The following is a 24,208-nucleotide window of genomic DNA, read 5'->3' as shown; positions in this document are numbered from 1 at the left end:
TTTTTAGTGTCAGAGAGAGTCCTCCACATGTACTTCATGTGCTGAAAGGTCTTGTGATTTTATGCTGAATAAATATTCCCATTCTAATGAAGTAGCTACCTTGCTTAACAAGACGTTTTTTGTACTTTTTCTATCAAAGACTCATTTTTAAAATGTCATTTTTGAATAATTTTTATGTTTTTTCCTATATACATTATTACCAAACAGAAATTGCTCTGGATTTAAATTCCTGAAAGAAACATATTTGATCTAAATTAAAAAAAAGTATATCAAGTTATACCAAAATTAAAATAGATTTTAATAAAACATCAACAAAATATTCTGAGATCTAGAGTAATGTTGGCTTTTTTTATTTGTTTGTATTGCAGAAGTCTTGCCCCCTTGTTACCATAGTGCAGATTTTTAATGCCTAAAAAGCAGACAGATACAAAACAAAACCCTATACTCCTGAGTCCAGTATATCCAAACATCTAGTGGAACAAACTCCTAAGCTGCCATAGTAAAATTTCACACAGAGAGTGGTGACACACTGGAACAGGTTGCCCAAGAGGGCTGTGGATGTTCCATTCCTGGAGGCATTCAAGGCCAGGCTGGATGTGGCTCTGGGCAGCCTGGTCTGGTGGTTAGCAACCCTGCAGGGGGTTGAAACTACATGATCATTACTGTCTTTTTTCCACCTGGCCATTGTATGATTCTTTGGAAAAAGTGATATGAATCACATTTAGTCATCATGAAATAACTGATAAAGCTACTACCAAATTTAGTGGACCCTGGCTTTCACTGATAAACTATTTTGTTGCCAACGTACTTTAGAGATGTGGAAGTGAAACTCCAGATGAAAATATATGTTATATAGACAGATGATTTTTATGTTCACAGATGCAGAAATGCTTGCAAATATAGATGACTGTTAAAATACAGCTCTATAATCTTTTATTTTTAGGTTTTTAAATGAAATAGATGTAGTTGCTCATCACCTTAGCTTTCTCACTCCATTCCCAATCTGTTGTTTCACAAACAAGTGGACTCTCCTGGAAACCTTACTCTCCAATTACACTCTAACCACTAAGAACTAGTGAGGTCTTAGTTAAATACTTGTTGCAACACATTATCATCGCTTCCCACAATATACTTCGGCACTTAGAAAGTAAGGGGAATATTCACAGAAGTTTATTTAAAAGTAGGGAAAAAAATCTCCCTATATTATATTTTATAATTTGTAGATAGAAATTGATTTATTTCATGAATGAACTCAAAGAAGAGTGATTGAATCTCACAATTATAAATAGACATGATAATCATCTCTGCACAGCTAGGAGTGCTAGTACATAATTTTTACTTTTTTATTAACCAGAAAATAATTCTAGCAATTACATAACAGTAAGGTCATCTTTAGGATTTTTTTATTTTATTTTACTTTATGTTTTGTTTTGAGTCCTGAAAAGTGCTAACTGATATTGCAACCCCAAAATTAGTGCCTGAACATAAAATCATCAGATAGAAATTGGGGTTTAATTTTCCTTTCCCTCATTTAACAGCTTTAGTAATAAACCATATGGTTTAATAATATTAATATTAATAAATATTAATATAATATTAATAAATCTAGAAGCCTGAAAGGATATATTGCCAATAGTGCCAATAGAAGAATTCTACTTACATGGCTTATCGCTTTGAGACATAAATAAAACAACAAATGTGTAATGCAAAAAGAACAAACAATTACATTACGGATAAAAATTAGGCAAGTGAAACAACTGAAAATCCTGACATTGGAAGGGAACATAATTTTGATCCATACAAAGAAAGAGTAATGTAAGTACATAGCCTCAACCCCAGAGAGTGATATAAGTATGAACAAGCTTGATGAGGTTAAGGGGGAGCAGAACAAACCTTTCATAACCTTTTTGAGAATCTACATGCTTGGATATGTTTTCTGGGAATAAAATAAAATAAAATCTTGACAACAGCAAAGCTGACATTGATTAGGTCCCATAAAATAAGATCACAGCTTAAAGTTACATGCGCTTTCTGCTCAAGCAAAACACATAAGAAAAGTTCTTCTGGGACTAGAAGCTGAGCTTTTGTAAGATATCAAAACTGAAACAATCTCTGATTACCCTTATGTGAAGTGACAGTCATGCCAGATTAAGAAGATGCAGGGATGCCTTAGAATTTTTCTGCACTGAACTATTTACACTGAAATGTTTCATAAAATAAAGATTGCAAAATCAAAAGGATGGAATGCAAATGGCTTTCAATGCCTTCTATTCTGTCTCAGTCTGCTTTTCTTGAGGATAAAACATATAAAGCAATTTCTTTAAGACCAGTCTTCGGAAACTTCCAAAAATTCTGCAAATCAAAAACAGGCAATTAAAATAATAACTCGTAAAATATAATCATACCATATTTTTTTGAAAGATAAGTAGATATGAATAGAGACAAAAATAAGATAATCCAGTAGAAGTGCATTAAAATTACAGCAAGTAATTCACTTAGAATTTGTGTAAACAGTACTGCTTCTTCTGCCACTCTTAATTAAAAATATATCCTCAAAATTCTATTTGAAAAAAAATACAGCTAACATTTGTTTGAAGAAAATGGAATTTCATATACTTTAGACTTTAGGCTTGCAAGGTAAAAGAGAATCACGAACTTGCAGGATAAATTCATACACTTTAAAATCTGCCAACACAATAGCTGTAGGTACACATTACCATGTTCTCTTATATGATTCTGATTAGAGAGAGAGAGCTCCATATTCCTGTAGCTTAAGAATCAAATTCACTTAAAAAAATGTCTGATTCTTTAATTATCTTTAAGGGACAATTGAAACTGAAACATACCTGGGACATTGTGAGAAGTTTGAATACACTCTTAGGCTTGTATGGAAAGACTTGATGCACCTCCATAATCTCTATATTGTACTAGAAGATTGTTGGAGAAGTAGTGCCACATATTTATTCACATTTGATCTCTTATATATAAGCATAAATACTTAAATGAAATTTTGTTCAAAAATAAATTAAAATTTCTGTAACTGTAACTATGCCTCTTCTATTTAAATTCTATTATGAATCCACCTATTATTTATAATAATATTTAAAAGGTTTAATTTTGCACCAAAATAATAATGCATAGTATCCTTCTATATTAGTAAGTATAATGGTTTATTTAATGAACATGGTTCAACCCTGATGTTTCATTCAAAGCACAGCCAGTACTCACAATTCATGGTTTATCCAATCAAAAAGCTGTCTTTTTAAGATGCTTTTTTGTTTTTAACTGCTTTGGAAAATTTTGAAATAAGATGCCAAGATTCAAACCTTGTCTTCTCAAAATCTAACGTCAGAGGTCAGACCTAATAGATATTGCAGAAGAAAGTTTTACAAAACTCTGAATACAAGTGAAAGCAATGAGCTTTTAAAGTTGTAATATGGTGGTTTGTAAATGGGTGAAGAATCTTCCAAACTTGAAACTTGGTATTGATTTCTAAGTGATCGTCCTTCAAAGACTTACGTGCTCCTTCAGAAATTGCAGGTTACACTGACACCAGCCAAAAATAAAGTAGAAATCTGAAGTAGCAATATTTGCTAAAAGTGAACAATGGGTGAAGTGGCTGTGATATTTGCTCTTCTAAAATGAATGTGTTAAAATTTCATTCTTTTGACACAGAGTCAAAAAGTTACCTGTGTTATGTTCGGTCAACTTAATATATTCTGTAAAAAGAGCCAAGACATAGTAAAATCTGTACTAAGCATGAAGCACTCAGCTCAGCAATGAAAATGACTTTGAAAAGGAATTGTGGAATCACAAACTATTCATAAGACAAAACGTATTTCAGTGCAAACTCTGTAAATTACCTTTAAACCCAAATCTACTTATCAATATCTTGTCAGCAGGAAAAGTTCTTACATACAAATATGCAAAATACGTTAAATGTGAATTAATAAATCACAAGTGCTTTTTGTAATTTTAGAATTGTTAAGTTAAACTTTATTACAGTTCTCTCTTATTTGTGACTTGAGCTATGAAACTTAAACTGCAGTGAATCTCTCATGAAACTAGATGACTGACCAGACATTCACAATTAAGTATTTGACTTGACTGTTGCAGGAGCCCGCCTGGTGGAAATCTCAAAAATTGCTACAAATTTCCTCAAACATGAATCCTGATGTGTCTAGTCCAGTCTGTATCAGTAAAGATATTGATTGACAACCTAAGTAGCATTCTAAAATATCTTTGTTGCAGGTGACCACTGTATGCATAGACATTTGTAGAGTTCCTTCAGAATGGGTTGTGTAAAAGCCTGTTCCTTTTAGCTAAAGTATCAAAGAGATGTTTCACTTGTAGTTAACTTCCAACAACACTAATAAATTAGGAATATATGCTGGTGGACATGTAAAACCATGGCTAGCTGAATTTAAAAAACTGATCAAAAGTAAGGAAATTCAAACAAATTCTGACAATTTATATGAAGATACCACTGCAAAGACCCGTGCAACAGAGATTGAGATCACCACTGGAAAGCTACTGACTGCCCTTTAAATAAGATTTAACTCTCAGTGAGACTGAGAACATATGCCAACATCATTATTTTGTCTACCTTTAAGAAACAATTTTTCTTAGCTAATTTCAGGAGTGATAATTCCTACCTGTAAGCAGGTAATGTACTTTGTATTGTGCTGATACTATGCAGTGGTGCTTGGATTCATCTTTTGGTTCTTCTCCAGAATTTGGAAGAAACCTATAGAGGTCACACAATCTTCTACATTTATTTCTCTTGGTTGTTTTTTTTTTACATTCCAAATAGTAAAGGAGGAAAAAGTGACATCATGTTTGCCATGTCACCTCACATCTCTAGCTTTTTTACAGCTCTTCTGAACAATGAAAATAAGGAAGACAGAGTTCACATGTATGTCCAACAGCCAGTGATTTATTAGAGAAAGACCCTGAGAGACAAATTAATATCACCAGGTTTGTCAAAATATGTGTTCCATAAAAAATATGTGCAGTCCATCAACACATTGTGAAGGTAAGATTACTGAACACAAGAACACTACAGGCCAAATGTAGTCAGAAATGCAGTAAAGCCCAGAGTAAAACTTGGATGTTAATTAAATGAATTGTGAATAACTTGTAATGGTAAATTTCTTCTTAGTCCAGAACTGCATTTTCTGTCATGAATGATAAAAGAAGATGTATTATTTTTGGTAAATGCCTCAAATAAACAATGAAAAAGAAAGACGTGAGTAAATACTATCACAGTAAAGCTAAATGCTATGTACCTATGAGAGTGATCATGGTTCAGAAATGAAATTGATGATTTTTGATTTAGATGATTTAAGTAGGGTTTCACTGTTATATATATTAAAAGATGAGATATTGACAAATATAGACATACAGAACATTTGATTTTGGTCCTGTGGTACTCCAAAGTCAGTTCTGGTCACTATGAAATGAAGTAATCAGTTCTGATGGAGTACAAATAAGGATATTGAGATTTGCGAGTAGGATATAATACAAAATTCGTAGACAGAAATAGTTAATTGTAGGACCAGAAAAGAGGATGAATTAAATGATCTGCAAAACTGGGGTGATACTAACGAAAAATGCAAAATAATAAGTGAGTCATGATTTTACATTTTTCATCAGTAAAAGTTATTTCACTAAAACAGGTCTTGAGGTTGACTTGAGTCTGCAGTTATTGTGTCATAGCTGTCATTGTATACATACGCATATATATATAAATTAAAAATAAAAAAGAACTACAAAAAACAAAAAACTAGTGGAATATTTGACATAAGAATGCCATTCAAGAACTGAGATTATATTTTCTCTAATTGCTTAATTTTTTTTTAAATAAAAAGGGAAAAAACAAAAGTAGTTCCTTCATGGCTCACAACAGAAGTGAAAGGATAAATTTCATTTCACAATTGAGAGAATTTTAGTCTACTTTACAAAGAAGTTGAGCTATTTTCTTGTTTAACAAGTGAAAGCTGTTATTTGTTAGTCCCTTGAAAATCTCACCTTAGTGAAAGGATAAACCTAAGGAGTTTAGGAACTATGATATTTTAAAAATGAAGAATGTTGTTTTTTTTCCTCTATGAAGCTTAAAATATCCAGGAAAAAAAATTAAAGAATCTAAGCTTATTATAAACTGCAGAAGAAAAATAATAATTATGTGGCCTGATTAGATCCAGCACTTAGCGTACATATTGCAAAACTCTTCATTTTCACAGAATCATCATCTAATTTAGCTGATAGGAAAGGATAAAATATAATTTCCTATACTCTTATGCTTCTAGTTATTGATCCTATTAATCAGAAAGCTAACATATTCAAGTGATAATTTAAAAAATGTGAAGTTTGTTCTTCTGTTTAATCTTCATTATACTGAATAGATTAATTGTGTTTTATCCTACATTTATTTAACTTGTTAATCTCTGAAAGAAAATGATGTGGCTCTGAATTTACTTGTAAATAACATTGTGTACTGCCATTATTCTTCTGTTGTTTAATACAAATGAATTGGCGTAGGTTATTTTTTTCCTGAAAACAAAGTGCGATGCTGGAATAGAAATTAATGGAAAAATTGCTAACATTACTTATATTCACATTATATTATTCACCTAATATCATTTTCTCAATCCAAAATGCAAATGAATACATTGCTGAGTAAAATGTAAAATACAAAGATATAGGTGAATAATTTATTATTGGAGGGAAAAAGTAAATCTGCAATCAATCAGAAACAGCATTTAAATTTTTCATACTCTGGTTGAATGTTAATGCTTAAGTTAATATTCTATTTATTCTGTCTTCAACATGAAAGATGCAGAGGACATCCAGATAAGAAGTTACTCAAGTGAATGATACAGGATAGGTAAATCTCCCTCTACTCTTTCTGATGTGGAAAATACAATGCCTTAAGAAACCAAGGATATGCAATATTAAAAAAAATTATAGATATATGTCCTTTGTAATACCAGTATATCCTGTGATACTAGTGTAAATAGCTTCTTTAGATTCAGGGGTGGAAGAATAGTAGTAGATAAATCTAATCTACTTTTGTGAAGAGATCTGAAAATGTTCAGCTTACCACCTTTTTCACTCAATGAGAACAATCAAAAACCTGCTGTTGACAGGACATCTTCTGCAAACATCTCTTAATTTCAGAAGCTTTTGTTTAGACCTTATGTACTCTGTACTGCAACCTACTCTGGGGTCCTCAGCTTGAGAAAGTCATGGAGCTATTGCTGCAGATCCAGAGAACGACTATAAAAATGATCAGAGATCAGGAGCACCTCTACTATGAAGACAGGCTGAGGGAGATGGACTTGTTTAGCTTACAGAAGAGAAGGCTTCATGAAGACATAATGCTTGTATTACAAAAACAAAAGAAATACTTATTTCATTCAGGTATTCAAACCTCAGTAAGTTAAAAATATATTTTCAATAGGAAGGAAGCATTAGCTTTTCCTCAGTTATTGACTAAAAGAGACAATAATCGAATCTGTAACTACTAGAGTCCCAAAAGCCTTCTATACCACCTCAATTTCAGACCATGTAAGTCCAGAGAGATTTGTTTGTTTTGTTTTGTATGTCAGTAATTTAGTGACTTTGACACAGAAAAAAAATATACATATTTTGACCTACCATAACTTCCTGAGATTACAGAAATTTTCAGAATAGTGAGAACAAGGATGTGGAGCACTGTCTTTACTTTTGCTTTCAGCAAGCATTCAAGAATAAAGAAGAGGATAGAACAAAATCAGGGCCAGTTATGATAATTTTCAAATTACAAACATGTCCTTATGTTTGGTCTTTTATATTGTTGCCCTAATGTTTTTATAGCTTTTAACTTGACTCATGTTTTAAAACTCAGTTTAAGCTCTTCAACCTTGGTCACTCATAAACTTCAAATAGTTCTTAAATATTTTCCTGGAGAAGTCAGATATAAATTTTTAGCTTTAGGTAAAAATTCTTATATTCTTATGTTCTTATATTCTTATATGCTCAAAGTAATAATTATAGCATTGCTAGAAATAATGAAAGGTGTTAATAAAAATAAATTCTGATAAGTTATATGAAACTAAAAAGCAATAATATAATAAATTCTTCACTAGATATGCAAAAAACAATTAAAAATTTTGTAACGTATCTGAATAACTATGACAGTAAGTACACTGACAGAAATTGTATTTTAATTTTTATACCACCAGGTGAGAAATTAATGTTTAAGTGTATACAATTAATGTTGTAGATTTAAGCTAATTCACCCAATAGCCTTAACTTGAAGACCCTTCAGTTTTTGTACAACATACCTCATTTGAATTAATGTATATTCTCTACCCAAAGTAATATTCACACCCAAATATATGTGTCTAAGAGGGCAGTTTACTAAACAAAAATCTCTTACATTCCTGTAAGCTAATATTAGCCCAGAAAGAAGGACATTTATTTTTATTCATTATCAATTTAGAATTTCAATCTTGAGGTGATATCCTGATGTTTCTCATAAATTTTCCTGTTCATTTATTGTCTGTATTTTAAAATAAACTGGATGATATGATGCTTCCATTCAGAATTATGAGGAATTTATGCACAATTATATGAAAAATCATATAATGGAATGATCACTTTTCTCACAGTTTTTATCAGTGAGTGTATTTATTAGTGCTGTAAAACAAAGAACTAATAATCATCAACTTAGTTGTCAAGAAAAGAATATGCTATTTTTTCCTACCAGATTGGAAACCATGGCAACGCCTGGTTAGGAGAAGCTGAAGAAATATTTGGAGATTTGCAATTGTTAAAGCCATTGAACTGTAACAGACATGTATTAATTGCAAGTGAGTGTGACAGCACATAACATATTCCTGAAAGGGAAGAAGACATCAGCCTCATTCAAGACTAAGAAACTGAACAAGAGATGAATCAAGTAATGTGATGTCTGACTTCAGACCTGTTGTCATGTTTGCATACTCATCACTTATGAGGTCTGGGAAAAAAGTAGAATTTGATTGCTGTAGAAATATTTCCAAGAAAAAGTCTTAAAGAGATGGAAGAAATCTGACAGCTTAAAAGGGCAAAAAATATATGTTTAAAAGCAGCTCTAAAGACAGTTGAGAGTTCAAACAAAGAACAATTACATTGATTTCATATTGTAAAATCCATGGCAGCAATAAATTTCCTGGGGTACTGCTGGCAAAATAGCTTCCTGAAAGAGGTAATAGTAAGTTCTACTAGCAAGTACTTTTAGGGAATTTATTACAGAAATATATTTTTGTTTTATTTATAAGTACAGTATCAGAGAAGGAGCTAAAATACTTAAATGGACAATAAATATTTTAATTAATATTTTAAATTCTGTTATATGTATATGTAGGCAGCAAACTACAATTTGCAAAAAAAAAGCCAAAAAAACTGTAAGAACACTTACAACTGTCTTTATTGAAGTATTTGAAAGCATAAATGTTTTCATGAATTATTGAAATGATAGTATACAGGAAACAGATATCACTGACAACAGTTTGACTGCTTTTTCTCGTCAAGGAAAAATATTTTAATTCATGCAACAAGCTGTTTATGTTATGCTATGCCTTATGCTATATGACAAATGGCAATTCTTAATTTGGATTTTACTAATAAACAGAATGCAAACAATTGTAAGTAAAATAAATCTTTGTGCAGAAATCTTTTGAATAACATCTGCACTTCCTAATTCCACTTTAGGAAGAAATGTCCCTAACTTAAAATCGTCATTTTAAGTACCTGCAACAGAAAGGCAATATTACTGAGAAAGACAAACCAATATCAGTTCAATGTTCTGCAACAGGTTTATTGTGTCAAATGGATAAATTCTCTAATGCTAGATATACCAGTGCCATACCCAAATCTTAGACTTGTGGCCGTCACACCAGAATTCACTGCTGTAGCTCAAGCTTAATAGACAATGAGAAATAATCAAACACAAATATTAAATTCCTAGAAGATAGAGGCCTCTGTCTTTCTTTGCCTCCCTGCCGTCCCATTTATGATTACATAGTGATTGAAATAAAAATATTTAAATTTCTGAGTACTGTTGATTTTCGTCTTTAGTAATATTTTCATAAATTATTGTCAATAATTTTGTTTCAGTCAAACTTCAAGCTGAATTAAGAAAAGGATGAGATTCCTTTTCTATGTAGAAAATACTGCAAGCAACTTTTATTTTTTTCTAAACAGAAAGTTCTACTGACTCTTTCAGCAATTCCTCTCCTAGCATTATATATCAAACTGAATTTAAGAAAACTTTCTATTGAAGCTGAGGTACTTCTAGATTTTTTCATTCACAAAATATTATATAACATTCAGAAACACAATCATGTTGTCTTTTGCAATCTCCAGAGGAGTTTTCAAATTTGAAAAATTTCAGGATTCTGACAATCACAGTTTTAATAATATAATGCTAGAATATATATTTATCATCTTATAATCATCTTTTTTCATTAATCCGTTAGTCAATTCAACTAAAATTAATGTTCACATTATAATGTTATAGAATTTAAGCAAATGTGTTGAACAAACCTGTTAATGCTTTATTAATTACAGTATTGAAACACTGGTAGAGGTAAATAATAATTTCTTTTTAATGGAGCTGCCAAAATTTAATATCTGTCCTAATAATGTAACAGGTTATGCACTTATGCACATAGACCCTCAAATCCACTGTACATTTTCAAGACTGTTTTCAGCTTTCAGAACTCTATCAGAGACTTTCTGCTGTGAGGAAGATATCAGCAAACACAAGAGAATTATTAGTTGGCAGGGTTATGGTTTTTATTTCTTTACATAATGTTCGTATTCTGGTTTGGAGTCACTCTGCCCAATAATAAAATATTAAAATTTCTGTTTATAAATATTATAAATTAATGGGACAAGATATACCCCCTATCACTTTGAAATCTTGCCATTTTCAGTTCAGTTATCTTCTATTTTTTTTTCTTTCGAATTCACAGAATGTGTCACTGAAGCTGCTATTTAGTCTATTTCTCTCTCTTTCTCTCTCTCTCACACACTCACACACACACACACACACACACACACATTATCCTTCTGAGAACTCTGGACCCAGAGACCTGATATGATACTGTGTGGCATGTATGGGAACTGCTGAATCACAGCCTGAACCTCTGACTGATCATCTGAGGTGAGCAATGAGTCAGCCATAGGAGCACAGATGAAGGCAATTCCCCTAGACCCATTTAAGAGCTGACTACCAGTAGGGAAGGATCTCTTCTGGAGGTCTTCTCTGCTGGAGTTTCATAGCAAGCCTAGGATGCGGGTAAGCATTCTATCTATTCTACTTTGGTATAATAGCTGCATATCCAAGGTCTCGGGTATATCTCATAACTATTACATCTGTACATTCATTGATTGTGCAGTGGCAGTCAGTCTAATTCTTTCTATTAGAAATCTATGATTTCCCTTTATGGTCAGTAGAATAGACAACTCTGTAAATGAGCCTGTGCAGCAATATGTAAATATCTCCACCCCGATCATGACTGCTGAAACAAAGACAGAAAGAAAAAAACAGTAAAGTATGAGAGAAGAGATCAGGGAAAGATGAGGATAAGAAGAATTGTCTTGAACTGTAAGAATGAGGAGAAAAGTTATGATAAAAGCTCTACAGAAAAACACAAAACAACAGTTGGAGCTAGTGGTGGGTTGGAGGGTAGCTGGCAACATATGGACTAATACAAACAATTTATGGAAATTCTAGTACTCTATACTATACCAGTATTGTACACTATGTCATCAACATGTATTTGCGATTAAAGTACCTTTGTCAGGATGGAGCAACAATTACCAGAACTGATGTAGAGACACCAAGCTCTTCTAGTCAGTCAAATATTTCAGCAACCATCAAGTTAGTGAGACTTAAAATAAAGTATACCTGAAAGTGCATTGGTTAATTGAGGCTATAAGACTAAATCAATTTCTGTGAAAACGTTATTTAGGAAATTAACTTACTGATTGCCTTGGTAAAATATTACTCATTACTATGAACTTCCACACCCACAAGCCTGTGTAACTTGCGTTGTAATTCTCATTACATAGATGGGTAAATGTCTTTTACCTGAATAAACACCAAATGCTTGCTTGCCCCAAGATCAGCTCATAAACTTGAAACTATAACCTCATAAAATAACATCAGTGCTACTCCAGATATTAAGTTTTACATCAACTTCTTATATATTCACATGTGAAAATATAAAATGTTAAAGTTCTGTATGCTCAAATGTTAATACTACACTTAAAAATAATATGCTGTGGAGTAGAAAATATTTATTTTGATGCTTATTTTTGTTGAATATAAGTTGTATGTAGGAAGCTGTTCTGAAAATAGTGCCCAAGCCACTGCTCCAATGTGGGGTCTGGCTTCCTCAAATACGTACTTATATTGCATATGCAGGATAACAGGGCTTTACTTGTTAGACACTGGAGGTTTGGTCCTGACTAGCAGCTAAATATGCACCTGATTTCAGATTCACTCCTCTCCCCTGCCCACAAGAAAAGTAGAATACAAGAAGATTTATGGATCAAGATAATGACAAAATTAATAGATAAAGTGAAATCTGTGTGCGTAAGCAAAGCAGAAATTCATTCATTGTTTCTCATTGGCAGATATTTTGCCATTTCCAGGAAACCAAGTGATTCTGCTTAGGAAAATAAGCATTTCCCTTAGGAAGAGGGTTGTGAATATTCCTCATTTGACCTCTCTTTGAGGAGGCATTTCTAAGTCGTGCAGTATTATGGAGTGGCTCTTCAATCAGATTGGGTTGTGTACCTCCCAGACTGTGGTATGCTCCTAGCCTACTGTTCTGGGAAAGAGGAGACAGAGAAAGCTTTGAAGCTGCAAAACAACAGCTAAAGCATTTGTGTCTTAACAACACTTCTGTAGGTATGAATGTAAAGCGTCTTTGAAGAAAGTGAACTGCATCCAAAGCAGACCAGAAAAGATGCAATAGCACTAATTCACTTTTTCTCATATGCATACAAATACACTGATAGCAAAGTATGTACCCTCTATATGATTAGAAAACATCTATCTGTATGCAATAAATACATATATTTTTTTTAAAAAAACTACTGAAACTATACTAAGATTCTGAAGGATTATTGAGAAGAGTAAGAGAAAAATAAATTCCTAAATTTGTTTATCTTCCCTGCAAGGAAAATACAGCTGGATTTCCATGGAAGTTTGCTTTGAAAATTTTAATGTGTTCTTACACGTGTTCTCTTTCCTTCTCCCTGTAAGGGGAGAAAGGAGCCCCCTTGCCCTGTTGTGCTTGATGTTGTATCATTCCTCTATAATTTCTTAGCTTATTTTGTTATTTTTACATTTAAGTATTTTCTTTATCTTTTTTTTTTCTAATGAGAAAAAAAAATCAGTTCACATTAGCTAGGTGAAGACTAACTTATTTTAGTTAGTACTTGACCAGTATGCCAATTCAGGAATATATTAATATTCTCCAATCATTAATTATTAAGCAATATTTATTTTAAAGTAATACTCTTCAAAGGAAAGTCCTAGGAATATTCTGCATGCTACCCATGAACTCTGTAGCATAAAACCTAATGTTTTCTCTCAGATAAATAAATCCCCAATATAATTCCAACGAGTTAATTAAAACTTCATTTTCTGCTTTTAAAGTATTAAGGTGATAGGTAACTATGTTAGAGTATACTAAAAATGTATGCCTGTTGTTTATTTTGATTCAGTGTAAAATGCATGCAAGTCCCCAGACTATAGATTTCTCGATAGTACAAATCGAGAGACCAAATATAAAGTCTAAAAGATGAAGGAAAAAAAAAAATTTCGACAGACTTAAATATGGATACTTCTCAAGGATTATGAGATAAAAGTAACAAATAGAGGATGACAAGTGTCTTCATTTATGTTCTGTAGGTCTACATCTGTCAATTTATTTGGCTGTGATAGGCCTTTATCAAACCAATCAAGTGAAATGTTCAGCTTGGTTTGCCATAGTGGAATGGCTGATTTTTGTTTTAAACTTCCCTTATTTTCTAGCACATCCTTGGAGCTTGACAACAGTATTCATTTCCCAGCTGACTTTCTACTCCGTTTCACTCCATTTTGCTGTTATTTGTTTCTCTTCTCTTTTATTCCCAAAACAATTTTCTATAATTGTCCACTATTGCACTTCACAGAAATAAAAATGTATTTCATTAGGAAAATATTTGCCATATTGTCAGGAAACTGTTTAATAATTTTTTTCTTGGGGAAAAATAACAATTAAAAGAACTTATATGTTGGTTGTAGCAGTTAATAACGATTTATAAAACTTAGCAATCAAAAATAGGGCATGTAATATTCTCAAAGTTTTCATTCTAATAACATTTAATCACAATTCTATTCAACAAACACATAGAAAGCTATTTACAAATTCTTCTGCAGATGAATTCTGAATGGTATGTGTAAGCTTGACAATTAAAGAATATTTCTTTATAAAATCAAATAATAAAGCCATTTGTTGGGCTTCAAAGTTTCATCTTGTCTTAAACATATATTGTTAGCAATAATAGAAATTTTTTCCATTTTTCTGTAGGCTACTACTACTGATTTGTTCTCTAGACCTTAGTCTAATATCTTCACTAAAATATAGTAATCTTAGATGTGATTATCAGCTTCCATTCTCACTTTTTTCAATTAAACTATTTTAAGCAAAACAAACAAACAAAACCTTTAGAAGTTAATTCTAATAACACCTATTCTGTAACATTTACAAGTTTTAATAAAAATTTAGCAAGGTAACTTGGTAGTGGTGTTTAAATACATAAGATAGTATTAGTCTGATTATCCAGGGGATGTATTGAGTATATATGAGAACTGAATCTTGATGCTACAAATCAAATAGAGTAGGTTATAAGCGGTGTATTTTTATTCTTGATTTACTGGGGAGAGAAGAAGAAGCAGATCTGAATCTAGAACAAAAAATGACGAAATTTTTTCCCCCTCTTAGTCAATTCAAGTAATTAGTGAAAGGACTGTAGCTAAAACTAATAAATCTAGTGTATAGTGTCATAGTTCACATTAAAAATATATCAAACGCATGGGGAACAGCCATTTTCAAGGAACTGCAATATATCCTGTAGTTGGAGTAATTTGACTAGAGAGTATGCTGGATGTCACTGATTATTCCTTCCCTTGCTAGTCACTTGTCTGAGCTCACCAACGCTCAAATAACACAAATTTGTTCATTTTGGTTTCTGAGAATATTCTTTGATTATGATCTGTCCTTCTGTTTGATGTTGGTGAACTGTCTTTTTATTTGTTTGGAGCTTTATGCGTGCATCAGTTGTGTACATAATTCAGTAAGTTTCTGTACTTTAGATTAGGAAGATTAAACCAGTTTTGATGGGAACATGAGAAACTCTTCAGACAGATTTATAGTTAATACTACGATGAACATCAAGGGAGAATTAGCTGTTACCTGAAACAAACATAATAAAAAATAACTTCCTATTAGAACTAGGCGAAAGTTTCTGTGAATTAAATATTGGCTGTTCTGCATGAATTAAAAATAAGTGATTTAGAAAGGCACAGTATACAATACAAGAGACACCAAGCAGTATTGAGATGAGATTGCGAATTCAGTCAATAATAAAATGTTACTTGAACTGTGATGGTAAGACAAAATGTATTCATACATGTAACAACCAAGATAAGCAAATAAAATTCTAAGTGAAATTTTACTAAAACAGATCAAAACAACATTCAGCAAAGAACAGTGGGGTGGAAGTGATTATACAAAAAATATATAGGTTTATAACATTCCAGTTAATAAAAGCAGTGATCATGGTGAAGACATCACACATGATGTTATTTTCTACAGTAACGTTACCAATATTTTAAAAATCAGACATCAGTACCATGTCACTAAACCACTTAGAAGTGTCTTAAATTAATAGCAACTCCTCTTCCCCGCCCTCTTTTTACTCCAAAGAAAAAAAAGCTGGTACAAAAACCCCTTATTGAAAGCAATAAGACACAAGATATAATGAAATGTTTTAATACTTCATAATGATTCACCAGTTCTACAAGTGTAGGTCATGAAGAACAGTCATGAAACTTTTCATTCTCAGCATAGTTTTCAATTAGTTGAAGTTCTTAAACCAAATTAAACTATGTATTTTTTGAATGTTTGTAACTGATATAATTTTTGATGTTACCTTTGTGATTAGCAATATAACCAGTTTCCTTCTTAGGAAAGAATGGAAATAGGTCTCAGTTTCATTGAAGATTTATCTGAAAGGGTGACTACCTTTTGGTTACCACCTAATTCCTAAGGATATCTTGTCTACATAGTCACTTATCTGGAGAAAATTGACAAATTTGTACTTTTTTCAAAGAAAAATTATCAAAATAGACAAAGACCAGAAGGGAAGGTTTCCAACCAAAAGATGGCCATTAATATTAGTGAGCATTTCTCTCAAGATATTGTGCAAGTTTCTTGCTGTATCTGGAGAGAAGGGGCCTTGTACCAACTCCACCCCAGCAACAATATAAACTTCCATATCTTAAAATAAGGGGAAAAATATATTCAATTGAATATATTTTAAGGACTACTGTTAATGAGAAGTGTATTGCCTGAGCAGTTTCTAGATCAAATACATCTAACACAATCATTATTTGTAATGGCACTAGTACCTCAGATATGAAAGTGTATCTAAAGTGACCATTCATTTCATTAATAATAGTGTGCACTCAGAGGAGGAGCTGACTTACTGTAAAACTCATTCATGTAATGTTTTTGCTATGTCATAGCAAGTAAAAATGTTTTGGAGGTTGCTTTCATAGTAAGACAGATCACAATTTTTGCAAATTAAAAATCAGGAGTAAGATGTGAGTTTTCTTTCTATAGAAGCAAAGTTGTTCATTATATTTTGACCCTAAGAGTGTGAAACTTTTACTGATGTAGAACAATCAGAAAAATACTGAAGTACATATTTCAGATAAATACCTAAATGTTTGAGTTCTGTTAGTCTAGAATTTTAGTAATTTAATCATGATTTTAAATATATTGTAAATTAAAAGTTCTTAGTCTCATCTCACTCCAGTGAGACCAAAGACAACCAAAAGACAGCTATTGGTGCTCTAATAAAGGATAAAATGGTATAAACATTAACTCTATTTAGGGCATCAAATCTAGAAAGAAATACAATATCTGTAAATTAATTACATCATATCTGTAAGTGAATGTTGTTTTGTTGCTTTTTCCTGAAGTTAAGTAGGAGTGTATTTTGAATGTAGATGTTAACTAATTTACATTACTTATGAAGTTTGCATAAAATCTTCTGTTATAGTTTGACCCTAATAAGCACCAAAGCATCATGCAGACCCCAAAAATTTACTCCTATATGGAAAAAAAATACAAAGTAATTGTTAAAAGACATTAAGAACTTAAGGAAAAACTGTTTCCTTCCTGATTAAAAATGACCAAAATAATTTAAACCAGAGAAATATAACTTGAGCTAGCTGAAGAACTCATGATAAATACTGTCTTCCTAGTATAAAAAAAATTCTCTGACTAGAGGTAAGGGGGAGTGTACCAGAAATGCATAAGTGGATGTTAATGTCAATGCACATTAGTAGGGATGAATTTATTTATTTTCTGTGAAAGGTTTCCCTGAAGGGATTTAACCAAAATAATAACCTTTTATCCAGGAAGACTGCAGGAGTTAAAAAACAAATATTCAAAACATGCCACACATTAGAACTGTGATATACTAACAAATCAGGAGGACTATGTGGCTCATATAGATTGCTTCAGGCACAGTATAGGTGACTTTAAATAAACCATCTGTAATAATGAATACCAAGGCACTAGACACACTGGTAATGGAAAATAAAATAAGATGTGAAATTTAGCTGGAATAAGATGTTGTTAGATGTTTTTTAAAAGGTAAGCAATAGCAACACTCTGAGTGAAGCAAGTGTTCTGGGAAACAAGTTTCACCTCTTGTAACTATGTAAGTATCTGATGCAACACTCAGAGGCAGTAAAAAGAAATGGACAGGCGTGAGTCGTATGACCTATTTTTAATGTTTGCTTAAGAATGACATGAATCAGCTTCTAAGTATTGCATTAATAATGAACACTTGTTCAAATTAATCTTTCATAAAGTGCCTGAGAAAATAAAAGTATAAGAACATTCCCTAAAGAATTTATGAATAAGATACTTCTAAATATTAATATTTATATTTTCGCAGGTGTATCAGGAAAGCAGTTGGCATTATTAAAATTATCATAAAGAATTAAGATACCCATATGATTTTCCAAAAATAGGCTACATGCCCTCTCTACAAGAACTTTTGGGAAGAAGAACGGGAAATCTTTAGTGGCAGGAAGGAAATACTGAATCTAAGGTAACAACTTGGGAATGGAAAACTTACCCTACAAAATACTGACATAGATACAAAAAGGGTTTTTTTTCTTATGATTTGAGTTGGTTTTTCTACAGCATTGGCACTGCAGTTAAGATAAATTACTCTGTGATTGCTTTTTTTTCCTCCTCAATATCTAAATTTAGAGACACAATTAAATGTATAGAAAAATCATGCATAAATAAGTGCATTAGTTACTTAGATTCAGACAAAATGGAATGGGATTCAGTGAGTATAAATCAGAAAGCTGAAATTTTCCACAAGAAATTAACAACTGCAGAAGAAATCCTACCATTAACATAAGGAAAAAAAAATATACAAATGTGGCAGTTGTAATGCAGAAGAAACAAAAACACATGATCTCTTGTACTTAGGAAAAGTCAAGATGGCATAGTCATATCAAATGATGAAATTGATGATGAATTACAAATAGCTTTCCTTCCTACAGTAACTTTAGAGGTTGTTAAGCAGTAATGACCGAAGGTAGATATTGTAACATCACTTTATATTTGATAATTTTAAAATAGTTGGCTGAAGTACACTCTCGACAATTTTCACTGTTTTTTGTTTTTTATTTTTCAATAAGTCTTGAAACAATAGGAAAGCTCTACAGGACTGAAAGAAAGCTAATGGGTCAACACTTCAAAGATGCAAGCAGAGTGAGCCATGTAACTACAGCCATAACCTACCTATGATCATTGGAGTATACTGGAAGATTTGATGCAGGATTCAGAAACTGAAGGATCCAAAACATAATACAGAAAATGTTTACTGTAAACATCATTGTCTAACAATAGCTAAATTTCTATAATCTTTCATCAGATAACACCATTGATAGCTCTAATGCAATTCCTTGTGATACATACAGACAAGTAATGATAAAACATTTCATAGACACAAAGTCTAGAAGCAATTTTATATGCTACTGATATCTTCATCTAATTTTTTTGTATTTTGCTTTTAGAAGGAGCCTTGCTCAGTTTTGAAAGTAACTGAAGTTTTTGGCTTTTTTCTTAGAAGGATGTCCTAAACTAACACTAAATCTAAGTATTTTCTGGATAGAAGTAATTATAAAAATACAGCTTTTTTTTTTCCTTTTTAAATTAGTCTTATTAGGTAGATTGGCTTGGACATTTTCTTCTTTGGATTTAGTATTAATCTCTTGTAGAGTATACAAAACTGATCTCTTTGAAAAATCGCTTCATTCACAGTCTTCTAGAAACTTCTTATATAGTGCAGGTATACAGACAGCTTTAGCAACCTCTTTCTGATCACTTTCTACTGAGAATTTGTCTTCATATCATGCATGAGTGAGCGTGCGTGCACACATTCTGTGTGGTATGCATTAGTGGGTTTTTAAGATCTACAAATTACCCCTTACATGGACTTGCACTAACACTCTTTAATTTCAGAATATTACTCAATCCTCCAAGATCATGAAAAACTTTCCAGAACCTATATTATCTTTTATCTTAACAGAAACTCACATCACTATATAATTAGAATACTTCATTACCAAAATATTTTGTGAGCTATTTATAAAAATTCACCTGAAAGTGATCGTAGATAAATTTTAAAGGATTTGCGGTAACAAATTCCAGTCTGATAGTTCCCTTTCAGAACAATTTTTTTTCTGCTATCTTTCCTTCAGCTAATTATACATTCTCAAATGCAATTCCAAATCTCTTGTTCATCAGCTTCAATAATAATTTCCCACATGACACTAAACTGAAATGTTTTACTGAAATTGGGTAGATTGTATGTATTAAAGTTCTTTAGACTAAAGACAGCTTTCAGATTACTCTGGTAGAACATACTTTTGGAGTACCAATAGAAAAACATTTCTAATTTATCTTCCTATTTAATTACTATTTTCTGTAAAACATTTTATAATATCTAGGTCAAGTAGAGTCCCCCAGGATTTTTATTCCTCTTCACATAATTACAGTATTTATTATTTTTCCGTGTAATAATATTGCCATGAATTTCAACATTTAAAAGCCTTTGTCACTGAGTTGAAGTCCTCATATAAATGTTACACTGATGTGCTGAGATGAAAAAAATATACAAAAATCCTAAATAGTGTTCATTAAACTTAAATTTCAGTTCTAACTCACCTAAAGTTATTTTATTCTCTGAAACTTAATGTTATTACATGCTTTGTTTTTGATCCAATCTTACTAAGAACTGCAGCAAAATAGAGTCAAATCTATTTTAAATATAATTTCTACCCATATGTCTGTCTTTGTGGTTTTTGTTATGTTTTAAATCAAAGAACTTTTGATATTCTGTTCATATTTACTTGAGATGACTGAATTTGTTTGCCACTCAGTAATTATCAAAATTATTTACTTTGACAGTACAAACTTTTTCAACTACTTCTTGGCCTTCTGAGTATACTCAATTTACAGTTTATTATTCCTGTTAGATTTGCAGCCCTTTACAAACTACATTAGTGAAAGTATTTAAGTAATCCCTTAGGAAACCAGAAGTGGCAGAATTTGCACAATTTTGAGCGATATGCATCTTGATTCCTTATTGCTTTTAAGATCTTTAGACTAAATTGCTTCAATAAATAATTTTTCTAACAAGAAGGACGTGGAGTTTTTGGAGCAGGTCCAGAGGACGGTTACAAAGGTACTAAGTTGGCTGGAACACCTCCCATATGAGGACAGACTGAGATCTCTTCTGGGCCTAGAGAAGGCTCTGAGGAGAACTCATAGTGGCCTTCCTGGGTAAGGGCGGATTTAGACTGCATATTAGGAAGGCATTCTTCACTGTCAGGGTGGTGAGACAGTGGAACTTGTTGCCCAGTGAGGTTGTGGGAGGGTTCCCCCTCCCTGGAAAAACATTCAAGGTCAGACTGGATGGGGCTTTTGCAACCTGCTCTAGATGAAGTTGTCCCTGCCTATAGCAAGGGGACTCCAACCATGTGATCTTAAAAATCCCTTTGACCCCAAACTATTCTATGATTCCTGTTTGAGAAAAGAAACTACGATCCTGTTTTTAATTAGCTTTTCAGGAAAGAAAGTGAGAAGTATCAGGCTGCCACAATTATTTGTCAACTATAACTGTGCATTACGATTTTCATACTGACATTACTTTCATTAGCACTATGTCTGAAACATTTAAATGACGCTTAGTTAAGCCCACATAGTATCTACATTTCACATTTCATTCCCAAAGCAAAAGCTGGAACGTACTTTCTAACCCTTAGTAACAAATCTGCATTTAAAAACAAAAGCTCAGAAGGTGAAATAAAGCATAAATGCACAAGAAACACAAAGAAAAAGAAACGAGACCTTTGGATCACCTTTGTAGTTGACAGTGTAAAACAGTTCAGTTGCATTCCACACTACTATAATTCATTATCCATTTTCAATGTCTGCTTAAAAAACAGTACTTGAAAGATTATTGAAAAGGCTTCAGCATAGGTTCGAGACGCTGGTGTAGGGAAAAACAACTGCAATAGCTTAATGGGCATTAAATTTAATTAAATAAGAGTAGATTCTGTACTTATTTAAATGCAAATGTAAATGCCTACACAGTATGAAGAATTCATCATGTCAAAACATTCACTAAAAAAATTTCCTTATCATTAGAAACAGTTTCCCCAGAGAACTGGGCACCAGTCCTGATGGAATTCAAAAAGTGTTTGGACAATACTCCTATGTGGTTTGATTTTTGGATGATCTTGTGTGGAGTTAGGAGTAGGAAGATCATAGTGAATCCCTTCCAATGTTTCCTTTATTATAATTTATATAATATTTTAAATAATTTACCTACTGGAATATGTTGGAAAAAAAATATTTTCATATCACAATGACAATATTTAACAACAATTTTTTTACATAACTTCTTATAATAATCTTACTGTGCTTTCCTCTTTTCCCTTCTTAAATAATCTTTCTTGCTATTCATTACGTTTTAGTATTTGGAAACATTAAATCTGGATTGGGTTACATCTCAGAAGTTAGAAACAAGTTACATTATTTTTATAACATCTAACACAACAAATTTTTGAAAATTAATTTTGATTTAATAGTAAATTAAAGGCTAACATGTAATTTGAAATAATAGCTTAGAAGGTATTTAGAATTCATCATTAAGACCTGTAGGTTATCTACAAGCAGCTATAAAGTTATCTGTAGCACACAAACAATATAGTGTATAAGCACTTCAAACAGTGGATAAGGAATCAGTTGGATGGTCATGGATGGAGGGCTGTGGGCAGCAGCTCTGTATCTACATGGAAATCAATCATGAGAGCTGTCCCCAGGGGTCCATCTTTAAACCTGTAGTCTTCAGCATCTATATCAGTGACATAGAGAATGGGATCAAGTCCACACTCAGCAAATTTGTGGATTACAACAAGGTCAGTGACACAGCTGATAAAACAGAAGTAAGGGGTGCCATCCAAAGCCAAGTGGATAAGCATATGAGTTCAATGGGGTTCAACATGGGCAAGAGCAAGGTATTGCACTTATGTTATGACAATCCTAAATATGCGTATAAACTAGGAGAAGAACTCACTGAGAGCAGCCCTGCAAAGAAGGACTTGAAGGTTCTGGTGGATGAAAACCTGGACATGAGCCAGCGGTGGTGATTGCAGTCCGGAAGGGCATGACTATCCTGGGTTACACCAAAAGAGTGATAGCCAGCAGGTAGAGGCCTCATCTGGAGTACTGCATCCAGGCCTGGAGCTCCCAGCTCAAGTAAGATGTAGAGCTGTTGGAGTAGGTCCAGAGGAGGTCCACAAAGATGATCACAAGGCTGCAGCATCTCTATGATAAAGACAGGATGAGGAAGCTAGGCTTGTTCTGGAGAAGAGAAGGCTACAAGGAAGACTTCATTGTGGCCTTGCAGTACTTAAAAAGAGCTTATTAACAGTATTTTATTATTATTGTTAGGAGTAATTCAATCAGCTTTAACAAACGTGTCAGTTACCTGATCCAACAGTTTTAGAAAAAGAATTTCTATCAATACATGCTCACGCAAAATATTGATCCTTTTAACTGAACAGCACCCTGCAGGTCTGAATTAATACCACTGAGTGGATTGCTAAAAATAAACAATGTTATAACTTATTAACTTACTCTGAAAACAAGAAGTTTTAGATAGGAAAATAAACATGCATATTATGATTTCAAAGAGTATGGCAAAGATATTCTTTTTAATAGGTGTAACAACCATTAAAGTAAATTCAATATTGCCATTGCTGGTAAATGAAAACAGGTTTTACAGTATCTTTTCACAGTTTCAGAACTGCATTGACATTTCCTTGAAGTTGTTCAGCGATAACAGTACCTGTCTAGTGAGTGGCTACCATTCAATTTATTTCAATTTCTTTAACTTTTTTATGATGTTACTTACATATTTTCCTGTGCCCTATTTCTCCAGCTATACGATAAGGATGCTCCAAGAGGGAAGGGGAGATTGGATCCAAGGTGACCACAGCGCAGTGACCAGCTAGATAATGGGGAGTGATCCTTATGATTTGTCTAAAACTTCCTCTAACAATTAAACAAAACAAGGACTTTTGATTTTTTTCCCATGTCAGCTAACATAATCTGAGGCAAATTCATATACGGTTGTGAGTCTGCAAGTAGTTTTCTTCTAAAATATTCAGCATGTCTGTATTGAATGTATCAAATACAAGGCTAGATTAGAAGCAAGACTTCTCTAGAAACAACTGTTTGTGTTTGCAGCATAGGAACTGAGCTGGAATAGAGAGAAGGGGACAGAGTTTTGC

At 32.5% G+C, this 24,208-nt stretch overlaps 1 long non-coding RNA gene across 1 annotated transcript; it reads left to right on the top strand.

Annotated features, from left to right (window-relative positions):
- Positions 1-11,291: 11,291 nt before the first annotated feature.
- On the top strand, positions 11,292-20,939 carry LOC125688769 (uncharacterized). The gene is made up of 3 exons (XR_007374865.1): positions 11,292-11,329; positions 18,283-18,438; positions 19,043-20,939. It is a non-coding gene; the product is annotated as an uncharacterized LOC125688769 (long non-coding RNA).
- Positions 20,940-24,208: the final 3,269 nt, after the last annotated feature.

The sequence above is a fragment of the Lagopus muta genome, chromosome 2 (genome assembly GCF_023343835.1).
Source record: "Lagopus muta isolate bLagMut1 chromosome 2, bLagMut1 primary, whole genome shotgun sequence".
NCBI lineage: Eukaryota > Metazoa > Chordata > Aves > Galliformes > Phasianidae > Lagopus > Lagopus muta.
The sequence above is the reverse complement of the archived record's forward strand: the minus strand, read 5'-3'. Positions and strand labels throughout refer to the sequence as shown.